Source organism: Coregonus clupeaformis, chromosome 18 (genome assembly GCF_020615455.1).
Source record: "Coregonus clupeaformis isolate EN_2021a chromosome 18, ASM2061545v1, whole genome shotgun sequence".
In the NCBI taxonomy this organism is placed as follows: Eukaryota; Metazoa; Chordata; class Actinopteri; order Salmoniformes; family Salmonidae; genus Coregonus; species Coregonus clupeaformis.
The window spans coordinates 31,171,325-31,196,918 of NC_059209.1; positions in this window are offsets into that span (position 1 = coordinate 31,171,325).

Genomic DNA, 25,594 nt, shown 5'->3' on the forward strand with positions numbered 1-25,594 from the left:
ACACACCCTCTCTGTTCCAACAACCATATGCAATACACACACTCTCTCTGGTCCAACACCCATACGTAATACACACACTCTCTCCGTTCCAACACCCCTACGTAATACACACACCTTCTCTGTTCCAATACCCATACGTAATACACACACCCTCTCTGCTCCAACACCCATACGTAATACAAACACCCTTTCTGTTCCAACACCCATACGTAATACACACTCTCTCTGTTCCAACACCATTACGTAATACACATTCTCTCTGTTCCAACAACCATACGTAATACACACACTCTCTCTGTTCCAACACCCATACGTAATACACACTCTCTCTGTTCCAACACCCATACGTAATACACACACTCTCTCTGTTCCAACACCCATACGTAATACACACACCCTCTCTGTTCCAACACCCATACGTAATACACACACTCTCTCTGTTCCAACACCCATACGTAATACACACTCTCTCTGTTCCAACACCCCTAAGTAATACACACACCTTCTCTGTTCCAATACCCATACGTAATACACACACCCTTTCTGTTCCAACACCCATACGTAATACACACACTCTCTCTGTTCCAACAACCATATGCAATACACACACTCTCTCTGTTACAACACCCATACGTAATACACACACCCTCTCTGCTCCAACACCCATACGTAATACACACACCCTCTCTGTTTCAACACCCATACATAATACACACACCCTCTCTGTTCCAACATCCATACGTAATACACACACCCTCTCTGTTCCAACACCCATACGTATCACACACACCCTCTCTTTTCCAAAACCCATACGTATTACACACACCCTCTCCGTTCCAACACCCATACGTAATACACAAACGCTCTCTGTTCCAACACCCATACGTAATACACACACCCTCTCTGCTCCAACACCCATACGTAACACTACACACTCTCTCTGTTCCAACACCCATATGTAATACACACACCCTCTATGTTCCAACACCCATACATAATACAAACACCGTCTCTGTTCCAACACCCATACGTATCACACACACCCTCTCTTTTCCAACACCCATACGTATTACACACACCCTCTCTGTTCCAACACCCATACGTAATACACACACCCTCTCTGCTCCAACACCCATACGTAACACTACACACTCTCTCTGTTCCAACACCCATACGTAATACACACACCCTCTCTGTTCCAACACCCATACATAATACAAACACCGTCTCTGTTCCAACACCCATACGTAATACACACACCCTCTCTGTTCCAACACCCATACGTAAGACACACACCCTCTCTGTTCCAACAACCATATGTAATACACACACCCTCTCTGTTCCAACACCCATACGTAATACACAAAACCCTTTCTGTTCCAACACCCATACGTAATACAAACACTCTCTCTGTTCCAACACCCATACGTATTACACACACCCCCTTCTGTTCCAACACCCATATTTAATACAAACACCTTCTCTGTTCCAACACCCATAAGTAATACACAAACCCTCTCTGCTCCAACACCCATACGTAATACACACACCCTCTCTGTTCCAACACCCATACGTAATACACACACCCTCTCTGTTCCAACATCCATACGTAATACACACTCTCTCTGTTCCAACACCCATACGTAATACACACACCCTTCTCTGTTCCAACACCCATACGTAATACACACACCCTCTCTGTTCCAACACCCATACGTAATACACACCTCTCTCTGTTCCAACACCCATACGTAATACACACACTCTCTCTGTTCCAACACCCATACATAATACACTCTCTCTGTTCCAACACCCATACACACATTCTCTCTGTTCCAACACCCATACGTAATACACACACTCTCTCTGTTCCAACACCCATATGCAATACACACACTCTCTCTGTTCCAACACCCATACGTAATACACACACTCTCTTTGTTCCAACACCCATACGTAATACACACACCCTTTCTGTTCCAACACCCATACGTAATACACACACCCTCTCTGTTCCAACACCCATACGCAATACACACACTCTCTCTGTTCCAACACCCATATGTAATACACACACCCTCTCTGTTCCAACATCCATACGTAAAACACACACCCTCTCTGTTCCAACACCCATACGTATTACACACACCCTCTCTGTTCCAACACCCATACGTAATACACACACCCTCTCTGTTCCAACACCCATACGTAACACTACACACTCTCTCTGTTCCAACACCCATACGTAATACACACACCCTCTCTGTTCCAACACCCATACGTAATACAAACACTGTCTCTGTTCCAACACCCATACGTAATACACACACCCTCTCTGTTCCAACACCCATACGTAAGACACACACCCTCTCTGTTCCAACAACCATATGTAATACACACACCCTCTCTGTTCCAACACCCATACGTAATACACAAAACCCTTTCTGTTCCAACACCCATACGTAATACAAACACTCTCTCTGTTCCAACACCCATACGTATTACACACACCCCCTTCTGTTCCAACACCCATATTTAAAACAAACACCTTCTCTGTTCCAACACCCATAAGTAATACACAAACCCTCTCTGCTCCAACACCCATACGTAATACACACACCCTCTCTGTTCCAACATCCATACGTAATACACACACTCTCTCTGTTCCAACACCCATACGTAATACACACTCTCTCTGTTCCAACAACCATACGTAATACACACACTCTCTCTGTTCCAACACCCATACATAATACACACTCTCTCTGTTCCAACACCCATACGTAATACACACATTCTCTCTGTTCCAACACCCATACGTAATACACACACTCTCTCTGTTCCAACAACCATATGCAATACACACACTCTCTCTGTTCCAACACCCATACGTAATACACACACTCTCTTTGTTCCAACACCCATACGTAATACACACACCTTCTCTGTTCCAATACCCATACATAATACACACACCCTCTCTGCTCCAACACCCATACGTAATACACACACCCTTTCTGTTCCAACACCCATACGTAATACACACACTCTCTCTGTTCCAACAACCATATGCAATACACACACTCTCTCTGTTACAACACCCATATGTAATACACACACCCTCTATTTTCCAACACCCATACGTAATACACACACCCTCTCTTTTCCAACACCCATACGTATCACACAAACCCTCTCTGTTCCAACACCCATACGTAATACACGCACCCTCTCTGCTCCAACACCCATACGTAACACTACACACTCTCTCTGTTCCAACACCCATACGTAATACACACACCCTCTCTGTTCCAACACCCATACATAATACAAACACCGTCTCTGTTCCAACACCCATACGTAATACACACACCCTCTCTGTTCCAACACCCCTACGTAATACACACACCCGCTCTGTTCCAACAACCATATGTAATAAACACACCCTCTCTGTTCCAACACCCATACGTAATACACACACCCTTTCTGTTCCAACACCCATACGTAATAAACACACTTTGTCTGTTCCAACACCCATACGTATTACACACACACCCTTCTGTTCCAACACCCATATTTAATACAAGCACCTTCTCTGTTCCAACACCCATAAGTAATACACACACCCTCTCTGTTCCAACACCCATACGTAAGACACACACCCTCTCTGTTCCAACACCCATACGTAATACACACACCCTCTGTTCCAACATCCATACGTAATACACACACCCTCTCTGTTCCAACACCCATACGTATCACAAACACCCTCTCTGTACCAACACCCATACGTAATATACACACCCTCTCCGTTCCAACACCCATACGTATCACACACACCCTCTCTGTACCAACACCCATACGTAATATACACACCCTCTCTGTTCCAACACCCATACGTAATACACACACTCTCTCTGTTCCAACACACATACGTAATATACACACCCTCTCTGTTCCAACACCCATACGTAATACACACACTCTCTCTGTTCCAACACACATACGTAATACACACACCCTCTCTGTTCCAACACCCATACGTAATACACACACCCTCTCGGTTCCAACACCCATACTTAAGACACACACCCTCTCTGTTCCAACACCCATACGTAATACACACACCCTCTCTGTTCCAACACCCATACGTAATACACCCACCCTCTCTGTTTCAACATCCATACGTTAGACACACACCCTCTCTGTTCCAACACCCATACGTAATACACACACCCTCTCTTTTCCAACACCCATACGTCATACACACACCCTCTCTGTTCCAACATCCATACGTAAAACACACACCCTCTCTGTTCCAACACCCATACGTAATACAAACACCTTCTCTGTTCCAACATCCATACGTAATACACACACCCTCTCTGTTCCAACATCCATACGTAATACACACACCCTCTCTTTTCCAACACCCATACGTATCACACACACCCTCTCTGTTCCAACAACACATACGTATTACACACATCCTCTCTGCTCCAACACCCATACGTAATACACACACCCTCTCTGTTCCAACACCCATACGTAATACTCACACCCTCTCTGTTCCAACATCCATACGTAATACACACACCCTCTGTTCCAACATCCATACGAAATACACACACCCTCTCTGTTCCAACACCCAAACGTATCACACACACCCTCTCTGTTCCAACACACATACGTAATATACACACCCTCTCTGTTCCAACACCCATACGTAATACACACACTCTCTCTGTTCCAACACCCATACGTAATACACACACCCTCTCTGTTCCAACATCCATACGAATACACACACCCTCTCTGTTCCAACACCCAAACGTAATACACACACCTCTCTGTTCCAACACCCCAAACGATACACACCCTCTCTGTTCCAACACACATACGTAATATACACACCCTCTCTGTTCCAACACCCATACGTAATACACACACCCTCTCTGTTCCAACATCCATATGTAATACACACTCTCTCTGTTCCAACACCCCTACGTAATACACACACCTTCTCTGCTCCAACACCCATACGTAATACACACACCCTTTCTTTTCCAACACCCATACGTAATACACACACTCTCTCTGTTCCAACACCCATACGTAATACACACTCTCTCTGTTCCAACAACCATACGTAATACACACACTCTCTCTGTTCCAACACCCATACGTAATACACACTCTCTCTGTTCCAACACCCATACGTAATACACACATTCTCTCTGTTCCAACACCCATACGTAATACACACACTCTCTCTGTTCCAACAACCATATGCAATACACACACTCTCTCTGTTCCAACACCCATACTTAAGACACACACGCTCTCTGTTCCAACACCCATACGTAATACACACACCCTCTCTGTTCCAACACCCATACGTAATACACCCACCCTCTCTGTTTCAACATCCATACGTTAGACACACACCCTCTCTGTTCCAACACCCATAGGTAATACACACACCCTCTCTGTTCCAACACCCATACGTAATACACACACCCTCTCTGTTCCAACATCCATACGTAAAACACACACCCTCTCTGATCCAACACCCATACGTATTACACACACCCTCTCTGTTCCAACACCCATACGTAATACAAACACCTTCTCTGTTCCAACATCCATACGTAATACACACACCCTCTCTGTTCCAACACCCATACGTATTACACACACCCTCTCTGCTCCAACACCCATAAGTAATACACACACCCTCTCTGTTCCAACACCCATACGTAATACTCACACCCTCTCTGTTCCAACACCCATACGTAATACTCACACCCTCTCTGTTCCAACATCCATACGTAATACACACACCCTCTGTTCCAACATCCATACGTAATACACACACCCTCTCTGTTCCAACACCCAAACGTAATACTCACACCCTCTCTGTTCCAACATCCATACGTAATACACACACCCTCTGTTCCAACATCCATACGTAATACACACACCCTCTCTGTTCCAACACCCAAACGTATCACACACACCCTCTCTGTTCCAACACACATACGTAATACACACACTCTCTGTTCCAACACCCATACGTAATACACACACTCTCTCTGTTCCAACACCCATACGTAATACACACACCCTCTCTGTTCCAACACCCATACGTAATACACACACTCTCTCTGTTCCAACACCCATACGTAATACACACACCCTCTCTGTTCCAACACCCATACGTAATATACACACCTTCTCTGTTCCAACACCCATACATAATACACACACTCTCTCTGTTCCAACACCCATACGTAATACACACATCCTCTCTGTTCCAACACCCATACGTAATATAAACACCTTCTCTCATCCAACACCCATACGTAAACACACACCCTCTCTGTTCCAACACCCATATGTAATACACACAAGCTCTCTGTTCCAACACCCATACGTAATATACACACTCTCTCTGTTCCAACACCCTTACATAATACACACACCCTCTCTGTTCCAACACCCATACGTAGTACACACACCCTCTCTGTTCCAACACCCATACGTAATACACACACCCTCTCTGTTCCAACACCCATACGTAATACACACACGCTCTCTGTTCCAACACCCATACGTATATACACACACCCTTCTGTTCCAACACCCATATGTAATACACACACCCTCTCTGTTCCAACACCCATACGTAATACACACACCTTCTCTGTTCCAACACCCATACGTAAGACACACACCCTCTCTGTTCCAACACCCATTCGTAATACACACACCCTCTCTGTTCCAACACCCATACGTAATACATACACCCTCTCTGTTCCAAAACCAATACGTAATACACACACTCTCTCTGTTCCAACACCCATACATAATACACACACTCTCTCTGTTCCAACACCCATACGTAATACACACACTCTCTCTGTTCCAACACCCATACGTAATACACACACCTTCTCTGTTCCAACACCCATACGTAATACACACACCCTCTCTGATCCAACACCCATACGTATTACACACACACTCTCTGCACCAACACCCATACGTAATACACACACTCTCTCTGTTCCAACACCCATACGTAATACACACACTCTCTCTGTTCCAACACCCATACGTAATACACACACCCTCTCTGTTCCAACACCCATACGTAATACACACACCCTCTCTGTTCCAACACCCATACGTAATATACACACCCTCTCTGTTCCAACACCCATACGTAATACACACACCCTCTCTGTTCCAACACCCATACGTATTACACACACACCCTTCTGTTCCAACACCCATATGTAATACAAACACCTTCTCTGTTCCAACAACCATACGTAATACACACACTCTCTCTGTTCCAACACCCATACGTAATACACACTCTCTCTGTTCCAACACCCATACGTAATACACACTCTCTCTGTTCCAACACCCATACGTAATACACACACTCTCTCTGTTCCAACACCCATACGTAATACACACACTCTCTCTGTTCCAACAACCATATGCAATACACACACTCTCTCTGTTCCAACAGCCATACGTAATACACACACCCTCTCTGTTCCAACACCCATACGTAATACAAACACCTTCTCTGTTCCAACATCCATACGTAATACACAAACCCTCTCTGTTCCAACATCCATACGTAATACACACCCTCTCTTTTTCCAACACCTATACGTATCACACACACCTCTCTGTTCCAACAACACATACGATACACACATCCTCTTGCTCCAAAACCCATACGTAATACACACACCTTCTCTGTTCCAACACCCATACGTATCACACACACCCTCTGTTCCAACAACACATACGTATACACACATCTCTCTGTTCCAACACCTATACGTAATACTCACACCCTCTCTGTTCTAACATCCATACGTAACACACACCTTCTGTTCCAACATCCATACGTAATACACACACCCTCTCTGTTCCAACACCCAAACGTATCACACACACCCTCTCTGTTCCAACACACATACGTAATATACACACCCTCTCTGTTCCAACACCCATACGTATTACAAACACCCCCTTCTGTTCCAACACCCATATTTAATACAAACACCTTCTCTGTTCCAACACCCATAAGTAATACACAAACCCTCTCTGCTCCAACACCCATATGCAACACACACCCTCTCTGTTCCAACACCCATACGTAATACACGGATCTTTCTCTGCTCCAACACCCATACGTAATACACACTCTCTCTGTTCCAACAACCATACGTAATACACACTTCTGCTCCAACACCATACGTACACACACTCTCTCTGTTCCAACACCTACGTAACATCTCTGTTCCAACAACCATACGAAATACACACCCTCTGCTCCAACACTAGTAATACACACACCCCTCTGTTCCAACAACCATATGTAATACACACACCCTCTGTTCCAACACCCATACGTAATACACACACCTTTCTGTTCCAACACCCATACGTAATACACACACTCTATCTGTTCCAACACCCATACGTAATACACACACCCCCTCTGTTCCAACACCCATACGTAATACACAAAACCCTTTCTGTTCCAACACCCATACGTAATACAAACACTCGCTCTGTTCCAACACCCATACGTATTACACACACCCCCTTCTGTTCCAACACCCATATTTAATACAAACACCTTCTCTGTTCCAACACCCATAAGTAATACACAAACCCTCTCTGCTCCAACACCCATCTGTTCCAACACCCATACGTAATACACAGACCCTCTCTGTTCCAACACCCATACGTAATACACACACCCTCTCTGTTCCAACATCCATACGTAATACACACTCTCTCTGTTCCAACACCCCTATGTAATACACACACCTTCTCTGCTCCAACACCCATACGTAATACACACACCCTTTCTGTTCCAACACCCATACGTAATACACACACTCTCTCTGTTCCAACACCCATACGTAATACACACTCTCTCTGTTCCAACAACCATACGTAATACACACACTCTCTCTGTTCCAACACCCATACGTAATACACACTCTCTCTGTTCCAACACCCATACGTAATACACACATTCTCTCTGTTCCAACACCCATACGTAATACACACACTCTCTCTGTTCCAACAACCATATGCAATACACACACTCTCTCTGTTCCAACACCCATACGTAATACACACACTCTCTTTGTTCCAACACCCATACGTAATACACACACCTTCTCTGTTCCAATACCCATACATAATACACACACCCTCTCTGCTCCAACACCCATACGTAATACACACACCCTTTCTGTTCCAACACCCATACGTAATACACACACTCTCTCTGTTCCAACAACCATATGCAATACACACACTCTCTCTGTTACAACACCCATATGTAATACACACACCCTCTATTTTCCAACACCCATACGTAATACACACACCCTCTCTTTTCCAACACCCATACGTATCACACAAACCCTCTCTGTTCCAACACCCATACGTAATACACGCACCCTCTCTGCTCCAACACCCATACGTAACACTACACACTCTCTCTGTTCCAACACCCATACGTAATACACACACCCTCTCTGTTCCAACACCCATACATAATACAAACACCGTCTCTGTTCCAACACCCATACGTAATACACACACCCTCTCTGTTCCAACACCCCTACGTAATACACACACCCTCTCTGTTCCAACACCCATACGTAAGACACACACCCTCTCTGTTCCAACACCCATACGTAATACACACACCCTCTGTTCCAACATCCATACGTAATAAACACACTTTATCTGTTCCAACACCCATACGTACAACACACACCCTTCTGTTCCAACACCCATATTTAATACAAGCACCTTCTGTTCCAACACCCATAAGTAATACACACACCCTCTCTGTTCCAACACCCATACGTAAGACACACACCCTCTCTGTTCCAACACCCATACGTAATACACACACCCTCTGTTCCAACATCCATACGTAATACACACACCCTCTCTGTTCCAACACCCATACGTATCACAAACACCCTCTCTGTACCAACACCCATACGTAATATACACACCCTCTCTGTTCCAACACCCATACGTAATACACACACTCTCTCTGTTCCAACACACATACGTAATACACACACCCTCTCTGTTCCAACACCCATACGTATCACACACACCCTCTCTGTACCAACACCCATACGTAATATACACACCCTCTCTGTTCCAACACCCATACGTAATACACACACTCTCTCTGTTCCAACACCCATACGTAATACACACACCTTCTCTGTTCCAACACCCATACGTAATACACACACCCTCTCGGATCCAACACCCATACATACACACACACTCTCTGTTCCAACACCCATACGTAATACACACTCTCTCTGTTCCAACACCCATACGTAATACACACCCTCTCTGTTTCAACATCACATACTTAATACACACACCCTCTCTGTTCCAACACCCATACGTAATACACACACCCTCTCTGTTCCAACACCCATACGTAATATACACACCCTCTCTGTTCCAACACCCATACGTAATATACACACCCTCTCTGTTCCAACACCCATACGTAATACACAAAACCCTTTCTGTTCCAACACCCATACGTAATACAAACACTCGCTCTGTTCCAACACCCATACGTATTACACACACCCCCTTCTGTTCCAACACCCATATTTAATACAAACACCTTCTCTGTTCCAACACCCATACGTAATATACACACCCTCTCTGTTCCAACACCCATACGTAATACACACACTCTCTGTTCCAACACCCATACGATACACACACACCCTTCTGTTCCAACACCCATATGTAATACAAACACCTTCTCTGTTCCAAACAACCATACGTAATACACACATCTCTGTTCCAACACCCATACGTAATACACACTCTCTCTGTTCCAACACCCATACGTAATACACACTCTCTCTGTTCCAACACCCATACGTAATACACACACTCTCTCTGTTCCAACACCCATACGTAATACACACACCCTCTCTGTTCCAACAACCATATGCAATACACACACTCTCTCTGTTCCAACAGCCATACGTAATACACACACCCTCTCTGTTCCAACACCCATACGTAATACAAACACCTTCTCTGTTCCAACATCCATACGTAATACACACACCCTCTCTGTTCCAACATCCATACGTAATACACACACCCTCTCTTTTCCAACACCCATACGTATCACACACACCCTCTCTGTTCCAACAACACATACGTATTACACACATCCTCTCTGCTCCAACACCCATACGTAATACACACACCCTCTCTGTTCCAACACCCATACGTATCACACACACCCTCTCTGTTCCAACAACACATACGTATTACACACATCCTCTCTGCTCCAACACCCATACGTAATACTCACACCCTCTCTGTTCCAACATCCATACGTAATACACACACCCTCTGTTCCAACATCCATACGTAATACACACACCCTCTCTGTTCCAACACCCAAACGTATCACACACACCCTCTCTGTTCCAACACACATACGTAATATACACACCCTCTCTGTTCCAACACCCATACGTATTACAAACACTCTCTTCTGTTCCAACACCCATACGTAATACAAACACCTTCTCTGTTCCAACACCCATAAGTAATACACAAACCCTCTCTGCTCCAACACCCATACGTAATACACACACCCTCTCTGTTCCAACACCCATACGTAATACACAGACCTTCTCTGCTCCAACACCCATACGTAATACACACTCTCTCTGTTCCAACAACCATACGTAATACACACACCCTCTCTGCTCCAACACCCATACGTAATACACACACTCTCTCTGTTCCAACACCCATACGTAATACACACTCTCTCTGTTCCAACAACCATACGTAATACACACACCCTCTCTGCTCCAACACCCATACGTAATACACACACCCGCTCTGTTCCAACAACCATATGTAATACACACACTCTCTCTGTTCCAACACCCATACGTAATACACACACCCTTTCTGTTCCAACACCCATACGTAATACACACACTCTATCTGTTCCAACACCCATACGTAATACACACACTCCTCTGTTCCAACACCCATATTCGTAATACAAACACCTTCTCTGTTCCAACACCCATACGTAATACACACCCTCTCTGTTCCAACACCCATACGTAATACACACACCCTCTCTGTTCCAACACCCATACGTAATACACACACCCTCTCTGTTCCAACATCCATACGTAAAACACACACCCTCTCTGTTCCAACATCCATACGTAATACACACTTCTCTGTTCCAAATACCCATACGTAATACACACACCCTCTCTGTTCCAACACCCATACGTAATACACACACCCTTCTCTGTTCCAACACCCATACGTATATACACACACCCTCTCTGTTCCAACACTCCATACGTATTACACACACCTTCTCTGCTCCAACACCCATACGTAATACACAAACCCTCTCTGTTCCAACACCCATACGTATACACACACCTCTCTGTTCCAACATCCATACGTAATACACACACCCTCTCTGTTTCCAACACCATACGTATCACACACACCCTCTCTTTTCCAACACCCATACGTAATACACACACCTCTCTGTTCCAACACCCATACGTAATACACAACGGCTCTCTGTTCCAACACCCATACGTAATACACACACCTCTCTGTTCCAACACCCATACGTAATACACACCCGCTCTGTTCCAACACCAAAACGTAATCACACACACTCTCTGTTCCAATACCCATACGTATCACACTCTCTCTGCTCCAACACCCATACGTAATACACACACTCTCTCTGTTCCAACACCCATACGTAATACACACTCTCTCTGTTCCAAAACCCATACGTAATACACACACTCTCTCTGTTCCAACAACCATACGTAATACACACACTCTCTCTGTTCCAACACCCATTCGTAATACACACTCTCTCTGTTCCAACACCCATACGTAATACACACACTCTCTCTGTTCCAACACCCATATGTAATACACACACTCTCTCTGTTCCAACACCCCTACGTAATACACACACCTTCTCTGTTCCAACACCCATACGTAATACACACACCCTCTCTGTTCCAACACCCATACGTAATACACACACTCTCTGTTCCAACAACCCATATGCAGATACACACACTCTCTCTGTTTCAACACCCATACGTAATACACACACCCTCTCTGTTCCAACACCCATACGTAATACACACACTCTCTCTGTTCCAACACCCATACGTCAACACACACCCTCTCTGTTCCAACACCCATACGTAATACACACACCCTCTCTGTTCCAACACCCATACGTAATACACACACCCTCTCTGTTCCAACACCCATACGTAATACACACACCCGCTCTGTTCCAACAACCATACGTAATACACACACCCCCTCTGTTCCAACACCCATACGTAATACACACAACCCTTCTCTGTTCCAACACCCATACGTACTACACACACTCTATCTGTTCCAACACCCATACGTATATACACACCCCCTTCTGTTCCAACACCCATACGTAATACACACACCTTCTCTGTTCCAACACCCATACGTAATACACACACCCTCTCTGTTCCAACACCCATACGTAATACACACCTCTCTGTTCCAACACCCATACGTAATACACAACACTCTCTCTGTTCCAACATCCATACGTAATACACACACCCTCTCTGTTCCAACACCCATACGTATATACACACACTCTCTCTGTTCCAACACCCATACGTAATACACACACGCTCTCTGTTCCAACTACCCATACGTAATACACACACCTCTCTGTTCCAACACCCATACGTAATACAAACACTCTCTCTGTTCCAACACCCATACGTATACACACACTCCCTTCTGTTCCAACACCCATATGTAATACAAACACCTTCTCTGTTCCAACACCCATACGTAATACACACACCCTCTCTGTTCCAACACCCATACGTAATACACACACCCTCTCTATTCCAACACCCATACGTAATACACACACCCTCTCTGTTCCAACATCCATACGTAATACACACACCTTCTGTTCCAACACCCATACGTAATATACACCTCTCTCTTCCAACACCCATACGTATACACACACCTCTCTGTTTCCAACACCCATACGTAATACACACGCTCTCTGTTCCAACACCCATACGTAATACACACACCTCTCTGTTCCAACACCTACGTAATACACACACCCTCTCTGTTCCAAACACCCATACGTAATACACACACCCTCTCTGTTCCAACACCCATACGTAATAAACACACGCTTCTCTGTTCCAACACCCATACGTAATACACACACTCTCTCTGTTCCAACACCCATACGTAATAAACAAACGCTCTCTGTTCCAACACCCATACGTAATACACACACTCTCTCTGTTCCAACACCCATACGTAATACACACTCTCTCTGTTCCAACACCCATACGTAATACACACTCTCTCTGTTCCAACACCCATACTGTAATACACACACTCTCTCTGTTCCAACAACCATATGCAATACACACACTCTCTCTGTTCCAAAACCCATACGTAATACACACATTTCTCTGTTCCAACACCCATTTGTAATACACACCTCTCTGTTCCAACCCCCATACGTAATACACACACTCTCTCTGTTCCAACACCCATATGTAATACACACTCTCTCTGTTCCAACACCCCTACGTAATACACACCTTCTCTGTTCCAATACCCATACGTAATACACACACCCCTTTCTGTTCCAACACCCATACGTAATACACACACTCTCTCTGTTCCAACAACCATATGCAATACACACACTCTCTCTGTTTCAACACCCATACGTAATACACACACCCTCTCTGTTCCAACATCCATACGTAATACAAACACCCTCTCTGTTCCAACACCCATACGTATTACACACACCTCTCTCTTTCCAACACCATACGTATTACACACACCTCTCTGTTCCAACACCCATACGTAATAAACAAAAACGCTCTCTGTTCCAACACCCATACGTAATACACACACCCTCTCTCTGTTCCAACACCCCTACGTAATACACACACCTTCTCTGTTCCAACAACCATACTAATACACACCCCTCTCTGTTCCAACACCCATACGTAATACACACATCCTTTCTGTTCCAACACCCATACGTAATACACACTCTCTCTGTTCCAACACCCATACGTATACACACACCTCTTCTGTTCCAACACCCATACTTAATACAAACACACCTCCCTGTTCCAAAACCCATACGTAATACACACTCCCTCTCTGTTCCAACACCCATACGTAATACACACACCCTCTGTTCCAACACCCATACGTAATACACACACCCTTTCTGTTCCAACACCCATACGTAATACACACACTCTCTCTGTTCCAACACCCATACGTAATACACACACTTCTCTGTTCCAACACCCATATTTAATACAAACACCTCTCTGTTCCAACACCCATACGTAATACACACACCTCTCTGTTCCAACACCCATACGTAATACACACACCCTCTCTGTTCCAACACCCATACGTAATACACACACCTCTCTGTTCCAACACCCATACGTAATACACACACCCTCTCTGTTCCAACATCCATACGTAATACACACTCTCTCTGTTCCAACACCCCTACGTAATACACACACCCTCTCTGTTCCAACATCCATACGTAATACACACCCTTTCTGTTCCAACACCCATACGTAATACACACCCTTCTCTGTTCCAACACCCATACGTAATACACACACCTCTCTGTTCCAACACCCATACGTAATACACAGACCTTCTCTGTTCCAACACCCATGCGTAATACACACACCCTCTCTGTTCCAACATCCATACGTAATACACCTCTCTCTGTTCCAACACCCTCACGTAATACACACACCTTCTCTGCTCCAACACCCATACGTAATACACACACCTCTCTGTTCCAACATCCATACGTAATACACTCTCTCTGTTCTAACACCCCTACGTAATACACACACCCTCTCTGTTCCAACATCCATACGTAATACACACCCTTTTCTGTTCCAACACCCATAAGTAATACACACTCTCTCGTTCCAACAACCATATCAATACACACACTCTCTGTGTTACAACACCCATATGTAATACACACACCCTCTCTTTTCCAACACCCATCGTAATACACACACCCTCTCTTTTCCAACAACCATACGTATCACACAAACCCTCTGTTCCAACACCCATACATATACACACACCCTCTCTGTTCCAACACCCATACGTAATACACACACCTCTCTGCTCCAACACCCATACGTAATACTACACTCTCTCTGTTCCAACACCCATACGTAATACACACACCCTCTCTGTTCCAACACCCATACACAATACAAACACCGCTCTGTTCCAACACCCATACGTAATACACACACCCTCTCTGTTCCAACACCCCTACGTAATACACACACCCGCTCTGTTCCAACAACCATATGTAATACACACACCCTCTCTGTTCCAACACCCATACGTAATACACACACCCTTTCTGTTCCAACACCCATACGTAATACACACACTCTATCTGTTCCAACACCCATACGTAATACACACACCCCTCTGTTCCAACACCCATATTTAATACAAACACCTTCTCTGTTCCAACACCCATACGTAATACACACACCCTCTCTGTTCCAACACCCATACGTAATACACACACCCTCTCTGTTCCAACACCCATACGTAATACACACACTCTCTCTGTTCCAACATCCATACGTAATACACACACCTCTCTGTTCCAACACCATACGTAATACACACACCTCTCTGTTCCAACACCCATACGTAATACACACACCCTCTCTGTTTCCAACACCCATACGTAATACACACACCCTCTCTGTTCCAACACCCATCGTAATACACACACCCTCTCTGTTCCAACACCCATACGTATTACACACACCCGCTCTTTCCAACACCTATACGTATACACACACCTCTCTGTTCCAACACCCATACGTAATAAAGAAATCTCTCTGTTCCAACACCCATACGTAATACACACACCCTCTCTGTTCCAACACCCATACGTATTACACACCCGCTCTGTTCCAACACCCATACGTAATACACACACCTTCTCCGTTCCAACACCCATACGTAATAAACAAACGCTCTCTGTTCCAAAACCCATACGTATACACACAACTCTCTGTTCCAACACCCATCGTAATACACACCCTCTCTGTTCCAACACCCATACGTAATACACACACTCTCTCTGTTCCAACACCCATACGTACACACTCTCTCTGTTCCAACAACCATACGCAATACACACACTCTCTGTTCCAACAACCATACGTAATACACACACTCTCTCTGTTCCAACACCCATTCGTAACACACACTCTCTCTGTTCCAACACCCATACGTAATACACACACTCTCTCTGTTCCAACACCCATACGTAATACACACACTCTCTCTGTTCCAACACCCATACGTAATACACACACTCTTCTCTGTTCCAACACCCATACGTAATACACACACCCTTTCTGTTCCAACACCCATACGTAATACACACTCTCTCTGTTCCAACAACCATACGCAATACACACTCTCTCTGTTACAACACCCATACGTAATACACACACCTCTCTGTTCCAACACCCATACGTAATACACACACCCTCTCTGTTCCAACACCCATACGTATTACACACACCTCTCTGTTCCAACACCCATATTTAATACACACACCTTCTCTTTTCCAACACCCATACGTAATACACACACCCTCTCTTTTCCAACACCCATACGTAAATACACACACCCTCCTGTTCCAACACCCATACGTAATACACAAACGCCTCTCTGTTCCAACACCCATACGTAATACACACACCCTCTCTGTTCCAACACCCCTACGTAATACACACACACTCTCTGTCTCCAACAACCCATATGTAATACACACACCTTCTCTGTTCCAACACCCATACGTAATACACACACCCTTTCTGTTCCAACACCCATACGTAATACAAACACTCTCTCTGTTCCAACACCCATACGTATTACACACACCCTCTCTGTTCCAACACCCATACTTAATACACACACTTCTCTGTTCCAACACCCATACGTAATACACACACACCTCTCTGTTCCAACACCCATACGTAATACACACACCTCTCTGTTCCAACACCCATACGTAATACACACACCTTCTCTGTTCCAACACCCATACGTAATACACACACTCCTCTGTTCCAACATCCATACGTAATACACACACCCTCCTCTGTTCCAACACCCATACGTATACACACACCTCTCTGTTCCAACACCCATACGTATTACACACCCTCTCTGTACCAACACCCATACGTAATACACACACTCTCTGTTCCAACACCCATACGTAATACACACACCCTCTCTGTTCCAACAACCATACGTAATACACACACCCTCTCTGTTCCAACACCCATACGTAATACACACACCCTCTCTGTTCCAACACCCATACGTAATACCACACCTCCTCTGTTCCAACACCCATACGTAATACACACTCTCTCTGTTCCAACACTCCATACGTAATACACACACCCTTCTCTGTTCCAACACCCATACGTAATACACACACCTCTCTGTTCCAACACCCATACGTAATACACACTCTCTCTGTTCCAACACCCATGCGTAATACACACTCTCTCTGTTCCAACACCCATACGTAATACACACACTCTCTCTGTTCCAACACCTATACGTAATACACACCCTCTCTGTTCCAACACCCATACGTGATACACACACCTCTCTGTTCCAACACCCATACGTAATACACACACCCTCTCTGTTCCAACACCCATCGTAATACACACACTCTCTCTGTTCCAACACCCATACGTATACACACACCCTCTCTGTTCCAACACCCATACGTAATACAAACACCTTCTCTGTTCCAACACACCATACGTAATACACACCCTCTCTGTTCCAACACCCATACGTAATACACACACCCTCTCTGTTCCAACACCCATACGTAATACACACACCCTCTCTGTTCCAACACCCATCGTAATACACACACCCTCTCTGTTCCAACACCCATACGTAATACACACTCTCTCTGTTCCAACACCCATACGTAATACACACCCTCTCTGTTCCAACATCCATACGTATACACTCTGTCCCAACACCCCACGAACACACTTCTCTGTTCCAACACCCATACGTAATACACACACCCTCTCTGTTCCAACACCCATACGTAATACACACACCCTCTCTGTTCCAACACCCATACGTAATACACACACCTCTCTGTTCCAACACCCATACGTAATACACACCCTCTCTGTTCCAAACACCCATCGTAATACACACACCTCTCTGTTCCAACACCCATACGTAATACACACACCTCTCTGTTCCAACACCCATACGTAATACACACCCTCTCTGTTCCAACACCCATACGTATACACACACCTCTCTGTTCCAACACCCATACGTAATACACACCCTCTCTGTTCCAACACCCATACGTAATACACACACCCTCTCTGTTCCAGCAACCATATGCAATACACACACTCTCTCTGTTCCAACACCCATACGTAATACACACACCCTCTCTTTCCAACACCCATACGTAATACACAAACCCTTCTCTTTTCCAACACCCATACGTAATACACACACCCTCTCTGTTCCAACACCCATACGTAATACACACACTCTCTCTGTTCCAACACCCATACGTAATACACACTCTCTCTGTTCCAACACCATACGTAATACACACACTCTCTCTGTTCCAACACCCCATCGTAATACACACACCTCTCTGTTCCAACACCCATACGTAATACACACACCCTCTCTGTTCCAACACCCATACGTAATACACACACCCTCTCTGTTCCAACACCCATACGTAATACACACACCCTCTCTGTTCCAACACCCATACGTAATACACACACCCTCTCTGTTCCAACACCCATACGTAATACACACACCCTCTCTGTTCCAACACCCATACGTAATACACACACCCTCTCTGTTCCAACACCCATACGTAATACACACACCCTCTCTGTTCCAACACCATACGTAATACACACACCCTCTCTGTTCCAACACCCATACGTAATACACACCCTCTCTGTTCCAACACCCATACGTAATACACACACCTCTCTGTTCCAACACCCATACGTAATACACACACCCCTCTCGTTCCAACACCCATACGTAATACACACACCCTCTGTTCCAACACCCATACGTAATACACACACCTCTCTGTTCCAACACCCATACGTAACACACACACCCTCTCTGTTCCAACACCCATACGTAATCACACACACTTCTCTGTTCCAACACCTCATACGTAATACACACACCCTCTCTGTTCCAACACCCATACGTAATACACACACTCCCTCTGTTCCAACATCCCATACGTAATACACACCCTCTCTGTTCCAACACCCATACGTAATACACACACCCTTCTCTGTTCCAACACCCATACGTAATACACACACCCTCTCTGTTCCAACACCCATACGTAATACACACTCTCTCTGTTCCAACACCCATACGTAATACACACACTCTCTGTTCCAACACCCATACGTAATACACACTCTCTCTGTTCCAACAACCATACGTAATACACACACTCTCTCTGTTCCAACACCCATACGTAATACACACTCTCTCTGTTCCAACACCCATACGTAACACACACTCTCTCTGTTCCAACACCCATACGTAATACACACACTCTCTCTGTTCCAACACCCATACGTAATACACACACTCTCTCTGTTCCAACACCCATACGTAATACACACACCTTCTCTGTTCCAACACCCATACGTAATACACACACCCTCTCTGTTTCCAACTACCCATACGTAATACACACACTCTCTCTGTTCCAACAATCCATATGTAATACACACTCTCTCTGTTCCAACACCCATACGTAATACACACACCCTCTCTGCTCCAACACCCATACGTAATACACACACCCTCTCTGTTCCAACACCCATACGTAATACACACACACTCTCTGTTCCAACACCTCATACGTAATACACACACCTTCTCTGTTCCAACACCCATACGTAATACACACACCCCTCTCTGTTCCAACACCCATACGTAATACACACACCCTCTCCGTTCCAACACCCATACGTAATAAACAAACTCTCTCTGTTCCAACACCCATACGTAATACACACACCCTCTCTGTTCCAACACCCCTACGTAATACACACACCCGCTCTGTTCCAACACCAAAACGTAATACACACACTCTCTCTGTTCCAACACCCATACGTAATCACACACACCCTTTCTCTGTTCCAACACCTATACGTAACACACACTCTCTGTTCCAACACATACGTATACACACACCCTCTCTGTTCCAACACCCATATTTAATACAAACACCTTCTCGTTCCAACACCCATACGTAATACACACACCCTCTCTGTTCCAACACCCATACGTAACACACACACCCTCTCTGTTCCAACACCCATACGTAATACACACCCTCTCTGTTTCAACACCCATACGTAATACACACACACTCTCTGTTCCAACACCCATACGTAATACACACACCTCTCTGTTCCAACACCCATACGTATCCACACACCTCTTTTCCAAATACCATACGTACACACACTCTCTCCGTTCCAACACCCATACGTAATACACACACCCTCTCTGTTCCAACACCCATACGTAATACACACACCCTCTCTGTTCCAACACCCCTACGTAATACACACACCCGCTCTGTTCCAACACCCATACGTAATACACACCTCTCTCTGTTCCAACACCCATACGTAATACACACACCCTCTCTGTTCCAACACCCATACGTAATACACACTCTCTCTGTTCCAACACCCATACGTAATACACACACATCTCTCTGTTCCAACACCCATACGTAACACACACACTCTCTCTGTTCCAACACCCATACGTAATACACACACTCTCTCTGTTCCAACACCCATACGTAATCACACACTCTCTCTGTTCCAACACCCATACGTAATACACACACTCTCTCTGTTCCAACACCCATACGTAATACACACTCTCTCTGTTCCAACACCCATACGTAATACACACTCTCTCTGTTCCAACACCCATACGTAATACACACACCCTCTCTGTTCCAACACCCATACGTAATACACACACCCTCTCTGTTTCAACACTCATCGTCACACACACCCTCTGTTCCAACATCCATACGTAATACACACCCTCTCTGTTCCAACACCCATACGTATCACACACACCCTCTCTGTTCCAACACCCATACGTATTACACACACCCTCTCTGTTCCAACACCCATACGTAATATATACACTCTCTCTGTTCCAACACCCATACGTAATACACACACCCTCTCTGTTCCAACACCCTACGTAATACACACACACCCTCTGCTCCAACATCCATACGACATCACACCCTCTCTGTTCCAACACCATACGTAATACACAACCCTCTGTTCCAACACCCATACGTAATACACACACTCTCTGTTCCAACACCCATACGTAATACACACCCTCTCTGTTCCAACACCCATACGTAATACACACTCTCTCTGTTCCAACACCCATACGTAATACACACACTCTCTCTGTTCCAACAACCATATGTAATACACACACTCTCTCTGTTCCAACAACCATACGTAATACACACACCCTCTCTGTTCCAACACCCATTTGTAATACACACTCCTCTCTGTTCCAACACCCATCGTAATACACACACCTCTCTGTTCCAACACCCATATGTAATACACACACTCTCTCTGTTCCAACACCCACGTAATACACACACTTCTCTGTTCCAATACCATACGTAATACACACACCCTTTCTGTTCCAACACCCATACGTAATACACACACTCTCTCTGTTCCAACAACCCATAGCAATACACACACTCTCTCTGTTCACAACACCCATACGTAATACACACCCTCTCTGTTCCAACACCCATACGTAATACACACACCTTCTCTGTTCCAACACCCATACGTAATACACACACCCTCTCTGTTCCAACATCCATACGTATTACACACACTCTCTCTCTTTCCAACACCCATACGTAATACACACACCCTCTCCGTTTCCAACACCCCTACGTAATACACACACCTCTCTGTTCCAACACCCATACGTAATACACACACACCTCTCTGTTTCAACACCCATAGTAATACACAAACGCTCTCTGTTCCAACACCCATACGTAATACACACACCCTCTCTGTTCCAACACCCATACGTAATACACACACCCTCTCTGTTCCAACAACCATATGTAATACACACCCTCTCTGTTCCAACACCCATACGTAATACACACACCCTCTCTGTTCCAACACCCATACGTAATACACACACCCTCTCTGTTCCAACAACCATACGTAAACACACAAACCCTCTCTGCTCCAACACTGTCGTATTACACACACCCTCTGTTTCAACACCCATACGTACACACACCCCCTCTGTTCCAATACCCATACATACACACTTCTGTTCCAACACCTATACGTAATACAAACACCTCTCTGTTCCAACACCCATACGTATTACACACACCCTTCTGTTCCAACACCTCATATTTAATACAAACACTTCTCTGTTCCAACACCCATAAGTAATACACAAACCCTCTCTTCTCCAACACCCATGTAATACACACCCTCTCTGTTCCAACACCCATACGTAATACACAGACCCTCTCTGTTCCAACACCCATACGTAATACACACACCTCTCCGTTCCAACATCCATACGTAACACACTCTCTCTGTTCCAACACCCTCGTAATACACACACCTTCTCTGCTCCAACACCCATACGTAATACACACACCCTCTCTGTTCCAACACCCATACGCAATACACACCTCTCTGTTCCAACACCCATACGTAATACACACTCTCTCTGTTCCAACAACCATACTAATACACACACTCTCTGTTCCAACACCCATACGTAATACACACACCCTCTCTGTTCCAACACCCATACGTAATACACACACCCTTTCTGTTCCAACACCCATACGTAATACACACACTCTATCTGTTCCAACACCCACTACGTATTACACACACCCTTCTGTTCCAACACCCATATTTAATACAAACACCTTCTCTGTTCCAACACCCATAAGTAATACACACCCTCTCTGTTCCAACACCCATACGTAAGACACACACCCTCTCTGTTCCAACACCCATACGTAATACACACACCCTCTCTGTTCCAACATCCATACGTAATACACACACCCCTGTTCCAACATCCATACGTAATATACACACCCTCTCTGCTCCAACACCCATACGTAATACACACACCTCTCTGTTTCAACACCCATACGTAATACACACACCCTCTCTGTTCCAACATCCATACGTAATACACACACCCTCTCTGTTCCAACACCCATACGTATCACACACACCCCTTTCCAACACCCATACGTATTACACACACCCTCTCCGTTCCAACACCCATCGTAATAAAGAAACCCTCTCTGTTCCAACACCCATACGTAATACACACACCCTCTCTGTTCCAACACCCCTACGTAATACACACACCCGCTCTGTTCCAACACCCATACGTATTACACACACCCTCTCCGTTCCAATACCCATACGTAATAAACAAACGCTCTCTGTTCCAACACCCATACGTAATACACACACTCTCTCTGTTCCAACACCCATACGTAATACACACTCTCTCTGTTCCAACACCCATAAGTAATACACACACTCTCTCTGTTCCAACACCCATACGTAATACACACTCTCTCTGTTCCAACAACCATATGCAATACACACACTCTCTCTGTTCCAACAACCATACGTAATACACACACTCTCTCTGTTCCAACACCCATTTGTAACACACACTCTCTCTGTTCCAACACCCATACGTAATACACACACTCTCTCTGTTCCAACACCCATATGTAATACACACTCTCTCTGTTCCAACACCCTACGTAATACACACACCCTTCTCTGTTCCAATACCCATACGTCAATACACACACCCTCTGTTCCAACACCCATACGTAATACACACACTCTCTGTTCCAACAACCATATGCAATAAACACACTCTCTCTGTTACATCACCCATACGTAATACACACCCTCTCTTCCAACACCCATACGTAATACACACACCCTCTCTGTTTCAACACCCATACGTAATACACACACACTCTCTGTTCCAACATCCATACAATACCACCCTCTCTTTTCCAACACCCATACGTATCACACACACCCTCTCTTTTCCAACACCCATACGTATTACACACACCCTCTCCGTTCCAACACCCATACGTAATAAACAAACGCTCTCT